This window comes from Oryx dammah, unplaced genomic scaffold, assembly GCF_014754425.2.
Source record: "Oryx dammah isolate SB20612 unplaced genomic scaffold, SCBI_Odam_1.1 HiC_scaffold_10, whole genome shotgun sequence".
Lineage (NCBI taxonomy): Eukaryota > Metazoa > Chordata > Mammalia > Artiodactyla > Bovidae > Oryx > Oryx dammah.
In genome coordinates this window covers 17,204,662-17,210,834 of record NW_024070194.1, presented here as the reverse complement: position 1 = coordinate 17,210,834, position 6,173 = coordinate 17,204,662, and positions in this window count along the sequence as shown.

The following is a 6,173-nucleotide window of genomic DNA, read 5'->3' as shown; positions in this document are numbered from 1 at the left end:
CATCATTCTCAACTGTTGTTCCTCAAAGAAAAAGCAAAAGTGATGGTCCTCTAGTGGGTCCCTAGAGAGAAATTAGAGCCTGCCCTGCTCACAAGGACAATTCAGGTTTTATCTACCTCTTTCAGACTTTAGATAAGGAAATTAAAAACTGAAAAGCCCAATTTAACTTAAAAATGTTCATTCTGAGGCTTTCTCCACCAAAACCTGTCTCCTGGGGACTCAGTTCAGTCACTAGAAGAAATTTCAGAACAGTATTTTCTTTTAAGTTTTCCTCTAAGAGACTGTCCTGACATTGACTTCATTCTACCTAGAACCAAAACTTAGGATCACTTTTGTTTCCTCAATCTATACATACGTTGGTAACTCCTGCTCCATTGCGTTCCCAGAGAAGTTGGAAAACTGAACATTAGTGAAAACCCACCCCAGGTATAAGCCTTTTAAGGAGAAGGTCTTGGTGGAAAAATTAAGCCATATGAGAGAGATACATGTAACACCCAAAGATGGCAATAGCAAATAGTCTCAGCAAGACTATCCCTATTGCTTTTTTCCTCGTTTCAATTTCCTCATTCCATTTAGGGAAGTTGATATTTTCCTTTTCTTCTTCGAAACAGCTAAGGCTATTACCTATGGAGCTACTGAAGAAAGTTCAGAGAATTGGAATCAAGTGTCTTGAGTCTAAGTCCTAGCACTGGTGCTGCTGCTGCTGCTGCTAAGTCACTTCAGTCGTGTCCGACTCTGTGTGACCCCATAGACGGCAGTCCACCAGGCTCCCCCGTCCCAGGGATTCTCCAGGCAAGAACACTGGAGTGGGTTGCCATTTCCTTCTCCAGTGCATGAAAGTGAAAAGTGAAAGTGAAGTCACTCAGTCATGTCCGACTGTTCTCGACCCCATGGACTGCAGCCTACCAGGCTCCCCCGTCCATGGGATTTTCCAGGCAAGAGTACTGGAGTGGGGTGCCATTGCCTTCTCTAGTCCTAGCACTATTAGCACAAAATCCTACTGATTTTGTACTCTCTGGCTTTAACCTCTCTGAGTCTGTTTCCTCATTTGTTAAATGGTGATAACAGTAATATCTAAATTACACAATCAATTCAAGATAAAAAAAAACATGAAAATTCTATACCAAGAACAATGATAACTACTGTTTCCTCGACTGCTTTTCTACTGCATCAGAAACAGATGGATGCCTTACAATCAACTCTGATCTACTTTTTTTCCACATGTGTGTCATGTCTCAATCAATATTACTGATTCTTAAATGTAGATTAACTGAGATTGGGAATGTGTTCATTTAGAGCAAACAGAGTTTGTGTATTTGTATAAAATACCTGGAAGGATACATGAGAAAGTGGGAGCAGTAGTTGCTTAAGGGAAGAGAAATTTGATAGTGGTGAGCTGAGAACAAAGTTACTTTTAGTGTGTTATCTTTTTGTATCTTAAACTTTGAACTTCTGCCAAAAACTAAATAAAGAAAATGTATGCTATAAAATAAATAGATCATCACATATGTATACAGTGATACTTAAAATACTTTTCTTATACTTGTTTTTATGGATAAACAGTTAATTAAAAACTGCTTCTAGAAACTTCTTAACATTTTATTTCAGAAACAATTTTCTGTATATATGATTTAACATAGGGGTGAAGAATCATGAATCAATTTTCATATAAAATTGCAATATCTTTGCCAAGGTCTAAAGTTTGAAATGCAACACAGGAAAGCAAAATCCAGGTGACTAGACTATTTAAGGTGTTAAGTGAATTTGTAACTAAAGTAACAGGCCAAAGGCTAATTTCTTGAGTATAAAAAGCTCTTATGAATCAACGTGAAAAAGACAAATCTCAAAATGGGGGAAGGGCTTGAATACAGTCTGCTGCTGCTGCTGCTAAGTCGCTTCAATCGTGTCCGACTCTGTGCGACCCCATAGATGGTAGCCCACCAGGCTTCCCCATCCCTGGGATTCTCCAGGCAAGAGTACTGGCGTGGGTTGCCATTTCCTTCTCAGGTGAATGCGCTAAAGAATTGATGTTTTTGAACTGTGGTGTTGGAGAAGACTCTTGAGAGTCCCTTGGACTGCAAGGAGATCCAACCAGTCCATTCTGAAGGAGATCAACCCTGGGATTTCTTTGGAAGGAATGATGCTAAAGCTGAAACTCCAGTACTTTGGCCACCTCATGCAAAGAGTTGACTCATTGGAAAAGACTTTGATGCTGGGAGGGATTGGGGGCAGGAGAAGAAGGGAACGACTGAGGATGAGATGGCTCGATGGCATCACTGACTCGATGGACGTGAGTCTGAGTGAACTCTGGGAGATGGTGATGGACAGGGAGGCCTGGCGTGCTGCGATTCATGGGGTTGCAAAGAGTCGGACACGACTGAGTGACTGAACTGAACTGAACTGAAAGGAAATATAGATGGCATTTAGACATGAAAAGATGCTCAACTTTTCTAATAAGAGAAAATGCAAACTTAAGCCACTGAAAAGCCATTAAAAAGAAAAACTCTGAAATTGGCAAAAATCTACAAGTTTGAAAATGCTTCAGTGACTCCCATGTCATTCAGAGTCAAGCCCAACTCTTTGTCATGGTCTATCACGTCTCTTCCCTCTGTCTTCATTTGCTCCTCTCAGCTTTCCTATCCCACCCTGGTCATAGTGGCCTTCTTGTGGTTCCTTGACTAGCCTAGGGGACCCTGGAGCCTTAGGACTTAGAAATGGCTATTTCCTCTGCCCAGAATGTTCTTTCCCTAGATCTGCCTAACCACCTCCCTCACTTCCTTTAAGTCTTTGCTCAAATATTACCTTCTCAAGCCTAAAGAGTCCATCTGCAATGCAGAAGACACAGGAGACTCAGGTTCAATCCCTGGGTCAGGAAGATCCCCTGGAGGAGGAAATGCCAACCTACTCCAGTATTCTTGCTTGAAAAATCCCATGGACAGGGGAGCCTGGCAGGCTATTGTCCAAAGGGTCCCAAGGAGTTGGACATGACTGAAGTGATTTAGCATGACTGATGCATGAACACACACATGCATTACCACTTTAATCTGTAATAAGACTAAACGGTTTTCTGAACTTTTGAAAAATACTGTATTTTAACTTCAAATAACCCCAACTGACTTAATATCCTGAGTTTAAAGAAGTACATTGAGGTTGGGGCTTTCATATAAAGAATCAGATGCAGAGATGATAATATCTTGAGATTATTTTCAAATTCAATCATTTACTCATTTTGTTTCAACACAAGACTACTTAACTAATAAGGTCTGTTTCATTCTTTTATTTCACTTTTGTCAGTGATAAGACCTGGGTGGTGGTATGATACTAATATTTCAAACATCTTAACAGGTTCTTTAGCAGCCATGATACTGTGGCAATTTCATTAATTGTCAAATAAGAAAAGCTTTGAAGGTCTGAGTTAGAAAATCCCTTTATAATTTAAAAAGATTTTCAATTATTTTAATAAAAGTTTCTATTATTTTTATTATCTTAATAATGCAGGAGATGGACATGACTTTGCCAGAAATTTTGGCTTAGAAATCTTAAAAAAAAAAACATGAAAAACCAAAAACGTAACAAGATTATTTAAAGCTCTAAAATAGGTTACCACAAAGGAAGTTGTAGAAATGTGTTTGGCCTAAAACCTGTTTGAAAAAAATTTTTTCATATAAAATACTAAAATGCAATGGAATTGGTTGGCCAGACTTATAAATTCTAAGGGCTCTTGACCTAAAATGATAATCTGGGCAGTACCTGGCATGCTGCGATTCATGGGGTTGCAAAGAGTTGGACACGACTGAGCAACTGAAATGAACTGAACTGAATACAACACAAAAACTCTTTAGAAATCACTAAGACAGCACTTACCCTGGTGGTCCAGGGGCTAAGACTCTCCCCTCCAGTTCAGCGAGCCCAGATTCAATCCCTGGTTGGGGAATTAGATCTTGCAGCCTGCAATTAAAAAACCACATGCTACAACATTGTGGGATCCAGTGTAGCCAAATAAATATAGAAAAAACAAATTTAGAAAAATAAATATACAAAAATAAGTATTAAAAAAAATCACCAAAACTATTGCAGTGGAAACATCCTTGGAAATACCAACTTCTTTAGTTTTAAGGTCACAACACATGAACTGCCTAGAAATTCTTTTCCTTCTTAGTGTTGTGCCCCTCTTGCCACAAAAGTGATTTCCTAAGATCAACTAATACATGTTCTGAGCTTAAATTCAGCATTTAGTAGGTTTGGTGTAGTTGACTGAAAGACTTCAATAAAAAGGAGAAAGAATACATATCTCAGAATAAGGAGGAAAAGTGATACTCAAAGTTTTAAAAAAGGGAAAATATAAAATAATCAAGACATGGTTGGGCCAGTAATGGATAACAAACAGTACATTTGAAAAGTATATGATGAAAATAAAGTCAAAATGATATTTAATTGTATGAAACTTTTATTTCAACATATTACAACAAATTAAGTGTCCAGAAATATTTGTTTTGTATATTTTTAAAATTCCATAAAAACATAAACCTATCTGTGAAGAGAGCCTTATGTAAAAGTCATGGAGATATTTAGAACAGACTTGTTCATACAATCACTCTTAAGTGCTTCTTCAGCCCTTCCCAAACCACTGAGGTAGTTGAGTGAAGCGCAGTCCTCTCTTAACGGGTGCTTCTCTCTGTGGATTTTAACACAATAAACATAAATAAAATAGAATAAGCATTGTTGTGCTTGCTACTCCCTGTTAGTGGTATTACTCAGACAATAAAATACCACCTGGAGGGCAACTCTAGGGTAAATATGAGTATAGAGAAAGGATTCACTCAACCTCTTATATGTCACTGGGGGTCTAAACTGCTTCCTAAATCTAAAAGATCTGTTTCCTGCCGTGAGACACGGATAGCTCATGAGATTAAACCAAGGACTCAGAAAATATTCAAAAATAATCACCACTTTTTGCTCTAACTCCACTCCTTACATTGTAGCATGTGCATTCTATCCTATTTTGGGGGCGGGTGGCGGGGGTGGGGGTGGGGGGTGGGGGTGGGGGAGATAAGATGCACTAACTTCTAGGTAAGAAGTGTTCAAACTTTGTAATCTGAGGCTCAATAACATTTCACAACATTTGTTTGATTACATGAATTTCAGGCATGAATTCAACAACTGAGATGAACTGTAGAGGAAATCTTTATTCACAATGAAGGGAAACAGCACACTGGAGAGGAGCAGAGCAGGCCAGCCAAGGATGTGGGTTTTTGAGCCAGAACTTGAGTTTGTGAATTTACTAGTTGTGTGACCTTGGGCAAGTCACCTTCATGTTCTGTCCCTTAGCTTCCCCATCTGCCAAATGGAGATAATAATACATGGAGTGGTAGTGAGGATTAAAAGAGTTAACTACACAATGTACTTAGAATCTGGTTTATTGTAAGCACTCAATATGCATTAATCATCTTCATTGCGTGACTGACAAAATGGATAGTTCAAAAGGGGAGAGTGGAGTTGGTGGTACATAGTGAGACCAAAGAGAAAGCAGTAAAGGGTGCACGTAACTCCAATATGCTCAATGCATTGAAGCTGGCATCCAGTGGCCACCCTCAAGGTGTACTCTTAGCTCTGCTTGAGGGTGAAGAGTTAGTCCATGGGCAGCTGGAGCCTGCCTTTTAGCTCAAAACTCCTGTCTGCTAGTCCCAAATATGAAGACCTCTCTTGAGTAGGAATCTTGCTCTTGAAGCCACACTTGGCTGTCACATATATATCCAGCTTACCATGAATCATGGAGAAATGTGTTCCTAAAGATGTCTTGGCAGAGGGATGGGGTGAATGTGAGATGGGATAGGGATTCATACAACTTTATGCAATCCACCATTGAATGTGTCTCTTCTTCGTATGCCAGTTGCCTCATTTCCTTTCTGTTTTCCCATCCCACCTCCAAGATGCCTCTCCATTGCCTTAAATAACTGAGCTCTGCTCTCCACTTAGGTTCCTTAAACAAGAGCCTGGGAATTAGCCCATGAGAGACCATCTCTAATTAATCTAGTCCCAACCTTCCATATGCAGCTTACCAAAGTATTCTCTCAGTAAAAACAAATCTCTTTCTCAGAAAATGTCTACTTGTAAGAAAATTTTTTCCATCTATGGTTAAAGGTTAAAACAGACAGTGGTCCTCAACAAATAAC